The 15,899-nt window shown below is 48.8% G+C and overlaps 1 pseudogene; it reads right to left on the reverse strand.

The window, feature by feature from the left end:
- Window positions 1-9,754: 9,754 nt before the first annotated feature.
- Window positions 9,755-14,602, reverse strand: LOC147981887 (uncharacterized; annotated as a pseudogene).
- Window positions 14,603-15,899: the final 1,297 nt, after the last annotated feature.

Below are 15,899 nucleotides of genomic sequence, written 5' to 3' on the forward strand. Positions count from 1 at the left end.
AAGGAATAGATCACGTGGAGCAACTTGTGTGTCTAGAGGTGCCCCCTGCCTCCGTATATAAAGGAGGAGAGGAGGGGAGGCTGGCTGGCCAAGGGAGGAGGCGCAGGAGAGTCCTACTCCCTCTGGGAGTAGGATTCCCCCTCCAATCCTGGTCCAACTAGGATTCCTCGGAGGGGAAAAGAGGAGGAGGGGGCCGGCCACCTCTCCTAGTCCTAATGGGACTAGGGGAAGGGGGGGGCGCGCAGCCCATCTAGGGCAGCCCCTTCTCTTTTCCACTAAGGCCCACTATGGCCCATATAGCTCCCGGGGGGGTTCCGGTAACCCTCCCGGTATTCCGGTAAAATCCCGATTTCACCCGGAACACTTCCGATATCCAAATATAGGCTTCCAATATATCAATCTTTACGTCTCGACCATTTCGAGACTCCTCGTCATGTCCGTGATCACATCCGGGACTCCGAACAACCTTCGGTACATCAAAATGCATAAACTCATAATATAACTGTCATCGTAACCTTAAGCGTGCGGACCCTACGGGTTCGAGAACAATGTAGACATGACTGAGACATGTCTCCGGTCAATAACCAATAGCGGGACCTGGATGCCCATATTGGCTCCTACATATTCTACGAAGATCTTTATCGGTCAGACCGCATAACAACATACGTTGTTCCCTTTGTCATCGGTATGTTACTTGCCCGAGATTTGATCGTCGATATCCAATACCTAGTTCAATCTCGTTACCGGCAAGTCTCTTTACTCGTTCCGTAATACATCATCTCACAACTAACATATTAGTTGTAATGCTTGCAAGGCTTATGTGATGTGTATTACCGAGAGGGCCCAGAGATACCTCTCCGACAATCGGAGTGACAAATCCTAATCTCGAAATATGCCAACCCAACATCTACCTTTGGAGACACCTGTAATGCTCCTTTATAATCACCCAGTTACGTTGTGACGTTTGGTAGCACCCAAAGTGTTCCTCCGGCAAACGGGAGTTGCATAATCTCATAGTCATAGGAACATGTATAAGTCATGAAGAAAGCAATAGCAACATACTAAACGATCGTGTGCTAAGCTAATGGAATGGGTCATGTCAATCAGATCATTAATGATGTGACCTCGTTAATCAAATAACAACTCATTGTTCATGGTTAGGAAACATAGCCATCTTTGATTAACGAGCTAGTCAAGTAGAGGCATACTAGTGACACTTTGTTTGTCTATGTATTCACACATGTATTATGTTTCCGGTTAATACAATTCTAGCATGAATAATAAACATTTATCATGATTATAAGGAAATAAATAATAACTTTATTATTGCCTCTAGGGCATATTTCCTTCAGGTGTATACTCTAGTAGAGCAACTGTACATCGGGTCACAACGTGACTTGGCCGTTGTAGCCTTATCAAATGATGTGCCCCACCTCTTGCAAGATGTGTTACAACGGCTTGCTGTACTTCCTCAGCGGATTCAAGAGTTGAGACGGGCCCAAGCAAGAGCCGGAGCAATAGCCGCTTTGAGTCGGGGCAAAGCCTGGTTACCAGAGCTAGACCCGGCCGACATCGCTCTTGGGTATCCAAGTTTAAAGGAGGATGGCACTCCATTTGATGAAAAGGATTTCACCACCTGCGTGAGGGATATACGCCCTGTGGCCACTCAAATTGGAAACGACACTAACCTCACCAAGTATCAGTTGGGGTATGACAAGGAGAATCGGAGAATCCCCACGCCGCATTACGACGATGTCAGCTTGATCCCTCCAATCCGTAAGCACACCTTTGCCCCTGAAGTCGACCCAACCGGTTTAATAGATGATGAAGCTGAGTTTGAGGCCTTGAGTGGCATTGACTGGGCCTCATCATCCTTCCAGGACAAAGCAGCCGGCGGAGAGGCGGAGAAGGATAACCCAGAGGCTTCAAGTCAACCCCAAGAGTAGATTGCCAGGCGCCACCTGCTTATGTCGTTGTAGAAAAACAATGCCGCATCATTCAGACTCGGGGAGTCTTGTAACAGAGTAGAAAATACTTTGAGTTTTGCTATGCCTTTGCGCATGCTTATGGCCCTTAATACTTGCATAAGCCGCCGTCACTATGCACTTTGTAGTTTATATGAATCTGTTATGTCCTTTGCAGAAATGTCTTGCACTGCCCTGTGATGCTTCCTGCTGCTTTTCCGGCTTATATAAGCCAACCCCTGAGGGTAAGTTTAACTCCTGAAAATTGGCACATAAAAGTTCACCTGGTACTTAACAACCTGATGTAACCAATTTTAATCCTGGAGGATTGCAATGTACTCCATTGTATTTTCAAGAGGGTCGCAAGATATCCAATGTTGATACTTGTAAAATATGATGAACAAAAGGGTTTCTGATTCGAATACGATCAGTGAACCGTTCCAAAGGGGTTGAGCTAAGATTCGGATACGATCTGTTAGCCCCCAGTGGCTGTGGCGATGCCGATCAAGTGGGTATCGACAGCTATGTTCTCTTTGGTTCGAATATGACGTATGTTTGAACAGGAAGCCCCCAAGTGACCATAAGAGTTGTTTAATGACGCTGATTCGAATACGATCCACGTCAGACCCAAAGGGGTTAAGCTATGATTCAAATATGATCAAGAAGCCCCCAAGTGGGTTTGGCAGTATGCCGATCAAGTGGGTATCGACAGCTATGTTCTCTTTGGTTCGAATACGACCTATGTTTGAACAGGAAGCCCCCAAGTGATCACAGCTAGATTCAGATATGATCATAAGCAGGACCAAAGGAAAGCCGGATTCAGATATGATCCGCTTCTCCTTAGTTATCTCCACCACCTGACAAAGAAAACACATAAACCTTTTTTGGGAGTGGAAAAAAGGACAAAGGTCCTGCTTTATTGCTTTATGTAATATACATAATGTAAATATATACACATTAGAGCCGATGGCTCAAGTATAATAAGGCCGAAGATGAGCGATATTCCACAGCCGACGGGTCTCCTCCTCCGACTTACGTGAGTCTTTGTGCTCCCGAACGTCGATAAGGTAGTATGATCCGTTGTTCAGATTCTTGCTGACCACAAAGGGTCCTTCCCAAGGAGGGGATAGCTTGTGCATGTCAGATTGATCCTAGATGAGTTGGAGCACTAAGTCGCCTTCCTAAAAGGTTCTGGACCTAACCCGGCGGCTGTGGTAGCGGCGCAGGTCTTGCTGGTAAATCGCCGAGCGGGCTATTGCCAAGTCTCGCTCTTCATCCAACAGGTCAAGTGCGTCTTGCCGAGCTTTTTGTTGTCTTCCTCAACATAAGCCGCCACACGGGGTGAGTCATGACGGATGTCACTTGGCAGGACCGCCTCTGCTCCATACACCATAAAGAAAGGCGTGTAACCCGTAGATCTGTTAGGTGTAGTATTGATGCTCCAAAGTACAGAAGGTAACTCCTCCACCCAACAACCCGGCGTCCGCTGCAAGGGGACCAAGAGCCGGGGCTTGATACCCCTCAAGATTTCTTGATTAGCTCGTTCTGCCTGACCATTGGATTGAGGGTGAGCCACAGCTGAAACGTCAAGACGGATATGCTCTCGTTGACAGAACTCTTCCATAGCTCCTTTGGAGAGGTTAGTGCCATTATCAGTTATGATGCTGTGTGGAAAACCAAAGCGAAAAATCACCTTTTTCATAAACTGGACCGCCGTGACTGCGTCACACTTACTGACTGGCTCCGCCTCCACCCACTTTGTGAACTTGTCAACCGCCACCAAGAGGTGCGTCTTTTTATCCTTAGACCTTTTGAAAGGCCCAACCATATCAAGCCCCCAGACTGCAAACGGCCAAGTAATTGGAATCATCCTCAATTCTTGAGTCGGCACATGGGCTTGTCGTGAGAATTTCTGACATCCGTCACATTTACTGACCAGGTCTTCTGCATCAGCATGAGCCGTCAGCCAATAAAACCCATGATGGAAAGCTTTGGCCACAAGAGATTTTGAGCCGGCGTGATGACCACAATCGCCTTCATGAATCTCACGAAGGATCTCCTGACCCTTTGTAGGTGACACGCAACGTTGAAATGCTCCAGTGACGCTGCAATGATGTAACTCGCCATTGACAATTGTCATGGACTTGGACCGCCGGGCGATTTGTCTTGCCAAGGTCTCATCTTCAGGAAACTCTCCCCGGGTCATGTAAGCCAAATAAGGCACTGTCCAATCCGGGATAACGTGGAGAGCTGCCACCAGCTGTGCCTCCGGGTCTGGTATTGCCAGATCTTCCTCTGTAGGTAACTTAACAGAAGGATTATGCAAAACATCAAGAAAGGTGTTAGGCGGCACCGGCTTACGCTGAGATCCCAGCCGGCTTAAGGCATCAGCCGCCTCATTCTTCCTTCGATCAATGTGTTCCACCACATAACCCTTGAAATGTCCAGCCACAGCATCGACTTCATGACGGTAAGCCGCCATAAGGGGATCTTTAGAGTCCCACTTGCCTGACACCTGTTGAGCCACAAGGTCTGAGTCTCCCAAGCATCTTACCCAGCTCAAGTTCATCTCTTTGGCCATCCGGAGACCATGGAGTAGGGCCTCGTACTCAGCTGCATTGTTAGTACAAGGAAACATAAGCCGGAGCACATAACAAAATTTGTCACCTCGAGGGGAAGTTAACATGACTCCAGCCCCCGAGCCTTCCAACTGTCTGGACCCATCAAAGTGAATAGTACAATAAGTGTTATCGGGCTTCTCCTCGGGTGCCTGTAGCTCTGTCCAGTCGTTGATGAAATCCACCAAAGCTTGAGATTTAATGACAGTGCGTGGTACGTACTTCAGACCATGAGGCCCGAGCTCGATGGCCCACTTGGCGAATCGTCCTGTAGCTTCTCTGTTTTGAATAATGTCTCCCAAGGGGGCAGAACTTACCACAGTGATAGGGTGACCTTGGAAGTATTGCTTCAGCTTCCGGTTTGCCATGAACACCCCGTAAACAAGTTTCCGCCAATGAGGATATCTTTGTTTTGACTCGATGACTACCTCACTGACATAATAAACCGGCCGTTGAACCGGATGTTCCTTACCAGCCTCCTTGCGCTCTACCACAATTGCCACACTGACGGCTCCTGAATTAGCAGCCACATATAACAGCAAAGGCTCTTTGTCAATGGGAGCTGCAAGAACTGGCGGCTCAGATAACTGCCTCTTCAAATCCTCAAAAGCAGCATTACTCCAGACAAAGGTGTCTGCCTTGTTCATCAATTGGTACAGCGGTAGGGCCTTCTCACCTAACCGGCTTATGAACCGGCTTAAAGCGGCAACACGACCCGCCAGTCGCTGAACATCATTGATACATGCCGGTTTAGCCAAAGAAGTGATTGCCTTAATCTTCTCCGGATTAGCCTCGATGCCCCTATTTGAGACCAAGAATCCCAAAATCTTGCCTGTAGGCACACCAAATACACACTTCTCCGGGTTAAGCATCATTTTGTAAACCCGGAGATTGTCAAAGGTTTCTTTGAGATCAGATATCAAGGTTTCCGCCTCTCTGAATTTCACCACTATGTCATCCACATAAGCATGAACATTGCGCCCAATCTGATTGTGGAGACAATTCTGTACACACCGTTGATAAGTCGCCTGGGCACTCTTGAGCCCAAAAGGCATAGACACATAGCAGAAGGCTCCAAACGGAGTGATGAAAGCCGTCTTCTCCTGGTCCTTAACTGCCATCTTGATCTGATGATAACCAGAGTAAGCATCCAAAAAGCTCAAACACGCACAACCCGCCGTAGCATCAATGATATGATCAATACGGGGGAGAGCGAAAGGATCAGCCGGACAAGCCTTATTTAACTCCGTGTAATCAACACACATCCGCCAGGTGCCGTTTTTCTTGAGCACGAGCACTGGGTTAGCCAACCACTCCGGGTGAAAAACTTCGACAATGAACCCAGCCGCCAAGAGCCGGGCGACCTCTTCTCCTATAGCTTTTCGTCGTTCCTCATTGAATCGCCGCAGAAACTTCCTGACCGGCTTATACTTCGGATCAATATTAAGAATGTGCTCAGTGAGTCCTCTCGGTACACCCGGCATGTCAGAAGGCTTCCATGCAAAGATGTCCTGGTTCTCACGGATGAACTCGATGAGCGCGCTTTCCTATTTAGGATCCAAGTTGGCACTGATGTTGAATTGCTTAGACGAATCGCCCGGAGTAAAATCAACAAGCTTAGTCTTTGCAACCGATTTAAACTTCATGGCCGGGTCATGCTCCGTAGTCGGCTTCTTGAGGGAGGTCATATCCGCCGGGTCAATGTTATCTTGATAAAATTTGAGCTCCTCTGCTGCACAGACAGACTCGGCATAAGCCGCATCGCCTTCTTCGCATTCCAGGGCCACCTTTCGGCTTCCATGCACAGTGATGGTACCCTTGTAACCTGGCATCTTGAGCTGTAAATAAACATAACATGGCCACGCCATGAACTTGGCATAAGCCGGCCGCCCGAACAAAGCGTGATATGGACTCTTGATTTTTACCACTTCAAAAGTTAACTTTTCCGCCCTAAAATCATGCTCGTCTCCAAAGGCCACCTCTAGCTCAATCTTACCCACATGATACGCCGACTTACTAGGCACCACTCCATGGAAGACGGTGTTGGAAGTCTTTAAATTCTTGTCAGTTAAGCCCATGCACCGAAAGGTCTCGTAATAGAGGATGTTGATGCTGCTACCTCCATCCATGAGCACCTTAGTAAATTTATAACCACCAACCTGCGGTGCCACCACCAGGGCCAGTTGACCCGGATTATCAACCCGGGGAGGGTGATCCTCCCTGCTCCAGACAATAGGCTGTTCTGACTACCTCAAGTAACGAGGGACTGCCGGCTCAACAGAATTCACCGCCCTCCTATGAACTTTCTGATCACGTTTACACAAACTTGTGGTGAACACGTGATACTGCCCACTGTTTAGCTGTTTTGGATGGCTCTGATAATCCGACTGCTTCTGCTGCTGACCTCCTTGACCAGACTGCTGTTGATTATAACCACCCTGGCTTCCCTGAAAACCGGATCCTGAACCGCCGCCCGGGCCATGAAAGCCGCCAGCTCCTGAGCCGCCGCCTGGGCCTTGATTGCCATCAAACGTATTAGAATTCTTGAAAGCCTTCATGATTGCGCAATCCTTCCATAAATAAGTCGCTGGTCGTTCCCGGGTGCCGTGTTTCGGGCAGGGCTCATTGAGTAGTTGCTCAAGAGACGGACCTGACCCGCCAAACCGAGGGGGTGTCTTTCCTTTGCGCTTCTGATTGTTACCCTGTGCATTGGCCACAAATTCCGGGTTACCGTCCGCCTTACGCTTATTGCCTCCTTGACTCGCCGGGTTATGCTGCTGACCCTTTCCATTACCGTTCTTCTTTCCTTCCCTGTCTTTTCCTCATCAGACGCGGGATCCTTGGTACTATCAGAATCGGCATACTTGACTAAAGCCGCCATCAGCGTCCCCATATCGTTGCAATCACGCTTAAGGCGCCCCAGTTTCTGTCTCAGAGGCTCAAAGCGGCAATTCTTCTCCAGCATGAGAACTGCTGAGCCGGCATCCATCTTGTCAGACGAATGTATTATATCTTTGACCCGGCGCACCCAATGAGTCGTAGATTCACCTTCCTCCTGCTTACAATTTGTCAGGTCCACAATCGACATAGACTGCTTGCAAGTGTCCTTGAAGTTCTGGATGAAACGGGCCTTTAGCTCCGCCCATGAACTAATGGAATTGGGTGGCAAACCCTTTAACCAAGAACAGGCCGTTCTGTCCAACATCATGGTGAAGTATTTAGCCATCGCTTCATCACTAACCTCCAGCAGCTCCATGGCCATCTCGTAACTTTCAATCCACGCCCCAGGCTATAAATCGGTCGTATAATTTGACACCTTTCGAGGTCCCTTGAAATCCTTGGGCAGACGTACATTACGTAGAGCCGGTACCAGACAAGGAACTCCTCCGGTTCTAGTAGCAACACCCGCCTCAATGGAAGTCGTCGGGTAAGCCGGTGAGTCCTGTTGGGCTGCTAGCTGAGCCGCCCGCTCGTCCTCCTGATGTATCCGATCCTGAACCGGGTTATACCCGCCGGGCTGGTTCCGGCGCTGAGCGATACTTGACAAGGCCTCTGACTCCATGTGTCTACTGTAACTCGGGCTCCGGTTTTGACGAGGCGAAGCTAACCAGGGCGGAGGAGTTGAGTGAATCTTGTCCCGGCTGTAGGAGTAGGTCTGTTGCTGAGCCAGGGCTGTTTGGACAAGTTCCCTGATCCTCCGGGTTTCCACCGGTGTCGGATCATCACCATCTACTGGGAGAGCCGCCAAACGTGCTGATGCTGCGATTAAGTTCTCCATGGGGTTGGAGAAGTGACCCTGTGGTATTGGTACGTAATGGGGCGGTGCCATATTGCCGTGAAGAGGCGCCGTCACCGGAGGCTGGACTGGGCCTCCCGCTCCGGATGTCATAAACTGATTTGCACCTGGCGGGTTACTTGGGCCGGCCCCGGGTGTAGCAAAGAGATTCCGAGGATCATAAATCTGAGGTAAACGAGACTGAGTTTTCTGATGTCTCCTCCTCATTACCTCATTAGATACGTTCAAGCTCAACGTGAGCTGAAAGGCCTCTGCCTGAAGTTGCTGCGCCCGTACGTCCAAAGCCGCCCGCTCTGTGGCTAATCTATTATCTTCAGCTGCTAAGGTTTCCTTGGCCCGGGCGATCTCATCGCGAACCTGTGCCACCTCTGCCTCATGCTCAGATTGGTTCGCAGGGACGACTAAAGCAGTTAACAAGATCGTAAGTTTATCCATGAGATCCATCAGTACCTGAGCCGGTGAGCGCACAGGGCCTCCTCCCCCGGCTGCTCCTAACCCGGACATTATCGCTGCTGAAGCCGTAGAATTTTGGCCGGGTTGAGTACCAGCCATGAAGACTCCTGCCCAGTTTGGCGACTCTGAGGGGTCCGGAATAGTGCTGCCATCGGAACAGCCCCCAAGTACACCATCTTGAACTTGATACAGCGAATCTGTTGAGCCGGCGGACGAATCACCGTCAGAGAGGACGGCCGGCTCACCATCACCTTCAGATCCTTCAGAAAGTTCACCTCCGTGGATGCAACCCACAAAGGCACGCTTCATGACGGGTTGAGCTCGGGCGGGTTTCGCACGCTGAGCCGTCTCGACGAGGTCGGTGCAGCTGTCCGGCTCAGGGCCCGGCTCACCAATCTGGTCGATGAAGACGTGAATTTCGCCAAAGGGGACCCGGTACCCGTACTCAATTGAGCCGGCGTCGGGGCCCCAGCCTTCGTCATCGATGTAGATCTTGCCGCGACAACTCTTGGTCATCCGGCCAACTGCGTATCCCTTGAGCCCTTCGAAGCTGCCCTTCAAGAACTCAAATCCACCGTGCGCTGGCCCCACGGTGGGCGCCAACTGTCGTGGAATTGTCACGGCAGATGTCCTTTTGCAAGGACTTAATTGTGGAGCCATCGCAACTAGGAAGCTTAAAGGGGTTAATCGGGACAAGGACACGCGAGGATTATACTAGTTCAGCCCTTTACGGTGAAGGAAGGCCTACGTCTAGTTGGGTTGGAATTGCTTGAGGTTTCGATGACTAGGGAGCGAGATACACTATGCCTGGCTCTCGATCAGTTGTTTCTCACCCTAAGCCACTGGCGGGTCATCCCCTTATATACACGGGTTGACGCCCTGCGGCCTATAGAGTCCCGGCCGGCTCATAAACAGTGTCTGGCTCAGCGACTAGTTACTTCTACCTTACAATACAAGTTATACCATCATGGCGGTTTATCTTTACGGGCCTCAGACTCGCCTGTGGGCCTTTAAGCCTTTTAGTGAACCGCCATCTTCATGCCTTGGTCTTGGGCTTCTGATGAACCTCTATTTGCGTAACCCGGCCCCTCCTGGATGGCTTACACAAATAGTCATATCCCCAACAGTAACAGATAGTTTTGTGATAAGGTAATTTGTAGCAGGTAGCAAGTAATAAAAGTAAATAAGGTGCAGCAAGATGACCCAATCCTTTTTGTAGCAAAGTACAAGCCTGGACAAACTCTTATATGAAGGAAAGCACTCCCGAGGACACATGTGAATTATCGTTAAGCTAGTTTTCATCACGTTCATACGATTCGCGTTTGGTACTTTGATAATTCGATATATGGGTGGACCGGTGCTTGGGTACTATCCTTACTTGGACAAGCATCCCACTTATGATTAACCCCCATTGCAAGCATCCGCAACTACAACAAAAGTATTAAGGTAAACCTAACCATAGCATGAAACATATGGATCCAAATCAGCCCCTTACGAAGCAACGCATAAACTAGGGTTTAAGCTTCTGTCACTCTAGCAACCCATCATCTACTTATTACTTCCCAATGCCTCCCTCTAGGCCCAAACAATGGTGAAGTGTCATGTAGTCGATGTTCACATGACACCACTAGAGGGATGACAACATACATCTCATCAAAATATCGAACGAATACCAAATTCACATGACTACTTAGAGCATCTCCAGCCGTGCCCCCAACAGGCCCCCCAGGCCACTTTTTCGGCGCCGGCGCCAAAAAAACGCCCCAGTTGCGCCCCCAGGACGACGAAAAGCGCCGGTTCGGCCCTTTTTCCGCCCGGCGGCCGTAGGCCGAACCCGGCGTACTAGGGAGGCGATCGGGGGCTTCGGCGCAAGGGAAAAGCGCGGCTGGCCCACACCTTCAGGTGAAAAGTCAAGATTTTCTTCCCCGACTCGCCTCCCACCCCCTGCGCCCTCGGCCGCCACTAGCTATATCCCGGCGCCGCCCGCCGCCCTTCACCGCTAGATAGCCATTCCCCGCCGGAAAAGTAGCAGAGGTTCGCCGCAGCAGCCCCTCCAACAGCAGCTTGGCGTTTCCGGCCGCCGTTTCCGGCCGCAGAGGGGCAGTTTAGCGGTGGGGGCACGCCCACCGGGCGCAAGGTGTTCGGCGATTTGCCTGCCTCGATGATGGACTCGGATGACGAGGAAGCGCTCGCCGCGCTGCTGGAGGAGGAAGCCGAGGCCGACGTCCAGGAAGAAGAGCATCTCATGGTGCTCGCCGCCCTCGCCCAGCTGCTGGCGAGCAATGAAAAGCCGCGGCAAGGTGGCTCGACGCCGGGGCAGGTGAAAGCAAAGAACCAGCATCGTCTCGAAGGCTATTGCATGCTCTACTCTGACTACTTCGCCGATGTTCCACTTCACGGCGACAAAACATTTCGGCGCCGTTATTGGATGAGCCGAAAGCTCTTCCTCGGGATTGTGAATTCCATCCAGGAGTTTGACAACTACTTCAAGTGCAAGATGGATTGCACCGGCAAACTTGGATTCACCTCGATCCAGAAGTGCACGGCAGCGATGAGGATGCTTGCATACGGAGCTCCCGGTGATTCACTCGATGACTATAGGCGCATGGCCGAGTCCACCAGCATAGAGTGTTTCTACAAGTTCTGTCGGGCAGTGGTGGCAGTGTTTGAACCGCAATACTTGAGAACACCCAATGCGGAAGACACTGCTCGGATCCTAGCACAGAATGCAGCAAGAGGATTTCCTGGGATGCTTGGAAGCATCGACTGCATGCATTGGAAATGGAAGAATTGCCCATTTTCTTGGCAGGGGATGTACAAAGGCGCCAAAGGCGGTTGCAGTGTGGTACTTGAGGCGGTGGCCACACATGACCTCTAGATTTGGCACTCATTCTTTGGTATGCCAGGAACTCACAATGACATCAACGTGCTGCAGTGCTCTCCTATCTTTGCCAAGCTTGTCAAAGGTCATTCTCGTCCGGTGAACTTCGAGATCAATGGGCGGCACTACAACAAGGCGTACTTTCTAGTTGATGGCATCTATCCGAGATGGTCGACATTTGTGAAGATGATCTCAAACCCCGTGCCAGGAGGCAAGAACGCCTGGTTTGCGAAGATTCAGGAGGCTTGCAGGAAGGATGTCGAGCGGGCATTTGGTGTGCTCCAATCTCGATTTGCTATTGTCCAGTACCCAGCTCAGACCTGGTCGAAAGATCAAATGTGGGAGATCATGACTTGCTGTGTCATCTTGCACAACATGATCATCGAGAGCGAGCAAGAATACCCAGTGTTTGACACTGAACCATACTACAGGCAGGGTCCTCTAGCCGAAGTTGATCACCAGCTACCGGCAACCTAGAGTGCCTACCTCAGTATGCGTCAGGAGATCTGAGACCCACAGGTGCATCATCAACTGCAGCATGATCTGGTGGAGCACCTATGGAGGCTCAAGGGCGACGCCGGGCGCGACGTGTGATGAAATATGAGTTTTTATTTGTTGAACTATATAATTTGTATTGAACTATTTGTTGTTGTACTATTTTGTTGAAGTATTTGATTTTTCTGTGATGAAATATGTGATAAAAATTATTTATGTTGGTAATTGAACTCCGAGCCACGGCGAACCACGCTGAATATGGGCCTATTCTCGCCCATATGGGCCCTTTATTCGCCGAAAGGGGGCTGAAAAGTGGGCCAATATCGGCGCCTGGGGGCGAGCTAGCGGCGACGACTGGGCGCAAAACCGCCCCCAGCGCCGATTGTATCGCCGGCTCGCCCCCAGGGGGCGATTTTTATGCGTCCTGGGGGGCCAACGGCTGGAGATGCTCTTATAGCAAGACTTCTCCCATGTCCTCGGAAACAAACATAACTACTCACAAAGCATATTCATGTTCATAATCAGAGGGGTATTGATATGCATAATGGATCTGAACATATGATCTTCCACCAAGTAAACCAACTGGCATCAACTACAAGGAGTAATCAACACTACTAGCAACCCAAAGGTACCAATCTGAGGTTTCGATACAAAGATTGGATACAAGAGATGAACTAGAGTTTGAGATGAGATGGTGCTGGTGAAGATTTTTATGGAGATTGACCCCCTTCTGATGAGAGGATCGTTGGTGATGACGATGGTGATGATTTCCCCCTCCCGGATGGAAGTTTCCCCGGCGGAACAGCTCTGCCGGAGCCCTAGATTGGTTCTGCCTCATGGCCGTGGAGTTTTGTCCCGTGAGCTTGCTTATGATTTTTCCTTGACGAAAGACTTTGATATAGCAGAAGATGGGCATCAGAGGGCCACCAGGGGGCCCACGAGGCAGGGGGCGCACCCAGGGGGTAGGGCACGCCCCCACCCTCGCGGATGGTGTGTGGCCCCCTTCTGTTACTTTTTTCGCTCAGTATTTTTCATATATTCTGAAACGTGCTCCCGTGAAGTTTCAGGACTTTTGGAGATGTGCAGAATAAGTCTCTAATATTTGGTCATTTTCCAGCCCAGAATTCCAGCTGCCGGCATTTACCCTCTTTATGTAAACCTTGTAAAATAAGAGAGAATAGGCATAAGTATTGTGACATAATATGTGATAACAGCCCATAATGCAATAAATATCGATGTGAAAGCATGATGCAAATGGACGTATGACATACCACCACGTACATGTGTTCATGGACACGGTCATATTATATTTCTTGTCATTAATACACAGAGACACAGAGACTATATTCTCAAATCAAATGTGTCCACTCAAATGTCAAGAAGTTCGTGAAGGAAATGTGTCCTACAATACTTGGTAGTCGTCGTCATTCGTAGTAGCCATTCATGCGAAAATATTTTGGAAATCGAGTGCTGAATCAATTTGGAAATAAAACCATTAATGTAATTAATTAACTAGATGGTTAATTATGTATGCAATTAATTAGGTCCATTTAAATAGAAATTATTTTTTTGCACCCAATCAATTTTGAAACCAAGTCATTTATGTAATTAATGGTTTAGGTTGACACTTAATTATGCCTATAGATAATTAGAAGCGGAGATTTTTTCCAATTAGGCGGGTAATTAGTCGATTTGGTTGGCAGTTAATCAGGCGTGTGAAGAATTAGGTAGGTGGTTAATTATTTGTGTAATTAATTAATTAAGCAAGCGGTTCATCGCGTTGAATCATTTTAAAAGCGCTCATCGGCAAGGACAATCAACAAGCTCTCAGCGAAATGGTCGAGCACCACTTGTCAGCATGGACAACGGACACCATGCGCCCGCGACATGGACGACCTAGCGTTCAACAAGATGGATGACGATCATGCTCTACAGGAGGTCCACATGTTGACGGTTTCCAAAACGTTCGCGGATGAGTACAACACGACACTAGATTGGCGAGGTGGTTCATGCTATAATTGAAAGGGAGAGTGCTCCATGAATAAGAAGGAAAAAGAACTAAAGCGACCAAGTGGTCCATGGTGTTGGAGATGGAAAGAGTGTTCCAAAAACATAAAGCGAAACAAGAAAGAAAGAGTATTATAAAAAATAAGTAGGAATGAGAATTAAAACTGACAAGGAAGGAGGAGGAGGAAGAAGAAGAGGCGTCGCTGACAAACGCGTTGATGTTGACGTGAACGAACTGGTTGGCGAAGAGACTAGGAGTAGAAAATGTGGGAAAGGTCGAGGAAGAGAAGGAACATCAATTATCCCTTTTAGCAATGAATGGTATCTGGGCTGGAGGTGGAGCTTATTGGTGACTAGAAATACATTCAGGTTGCCACTTACCTCCCATGTCAGTGTGTATTTGCGAAGTTGAATGGACCTTTGAGACTGATCTCTATAGTTATTTATTATTTTGTGTCAATAGTATGTGTTAGTTTAATCCACTTTATTATACAGTAATTATGAAAAATTTCATCTTTGTTGCAACGCATGACGAAGGTGAGGTGGCTGTCATTTGATTTTAAAAAAGGAGGCTTCATCGAGAAATGTCCCACTACGGTAGGAAACCGAGTGAGAAAGGGAGGGTCCGAGAGAAAAAGGGGGCGATACGTTGTAGGGTGGGTTTTTTGTGTTGGGCCCATGTGTTAGAGATAACATGGGGATAGTCTAAACAACCGCATTTCTCCCCCATATATGGTCTAAATTTGAAGGAGTCCGGACTGTCCATACAGTTGAATTTTGAAGAGCCTACTAAGCGTTCGTTTAATATCCAAACATGTCCGGACCTTTAAGAAAAAATGAGCTTTAACCTTACAGACGATCTTAATCATTTGTTTAGTTAATTTATATATGCATAGCATGTAGCAACGCATGGACGTTTTGCTAGTCTAGCTATAAAACTTGAAATTCACAAAACTCGTATAGCTACAATTTTGTGATGACCCGGCGGTCCGATCCTTGCAAGTTGCAACTAGAGATAAGCATCAGGGTGACAGTACTGCCGGGTGGTGGTATCAATCACCATGTGGTGATGAAATTAAGGCTGTACGAACCTGGTTAGTAATTGCAAGCAGGATTGAGGCATCTGCTCTTGCAACGTGTGCGCGTGGGTGGGCCTTGTTCGTTTCATTCATAATCAGCAATGGTCCATGGAGGCATGAACTGGCCAAGGGACGGACGAGAGCTTTCCACGTACCACCAGCTAGGCAGCGAGATCGATTGAGAAGGACCAATGGACCATGCACGAAGCATGAAGCACTCATCAATTGTGCGTCCTTTCGGACAGCGCCTTCAACCATGCATCGGGCAGTTGATCTTGAGCACTGTTTCTATTCAATTGAAAAACTTTACAGAGAGAGAGAGAAAAAAAGGTTCCATGACTTCGATCGAGGAGGACACGGCCGGCCTGGTGCTGAAAGGAGGGGTAGCTCTAACTGAATCAAATTCCACAATTTCTAAAAACGATATGTTTCTTTTTCATTTTTCACTGTGAGAGCTTCTCTCAATCCTTTCCTAGTCCTTTCTTTCTTGGGCACTGCCCAGACTTACCCGGATTGGTCACCCACATTCATTCATTGTTTGTTCTGTTGCAGAATCGACCCACAGAGCTAGTGCAATTGGGATGTAGAGTCCCATGCATGACTGCT

Source organism: Triticum urartu, chromosome 3A (assembly GCF_056163025.1).
Source record: "Triticum urartu cultivar PI428250 chromosome 3A, HENAU_Tu73, whole genome shotgun sequence".
In the NCBI taxonomy this organism is placed as follows: Eukaryota; Viridiplantae; Streptophyta; class Magnoliopsida; order Poales; family Poaceae; genus Triticum; species Triticum urartu.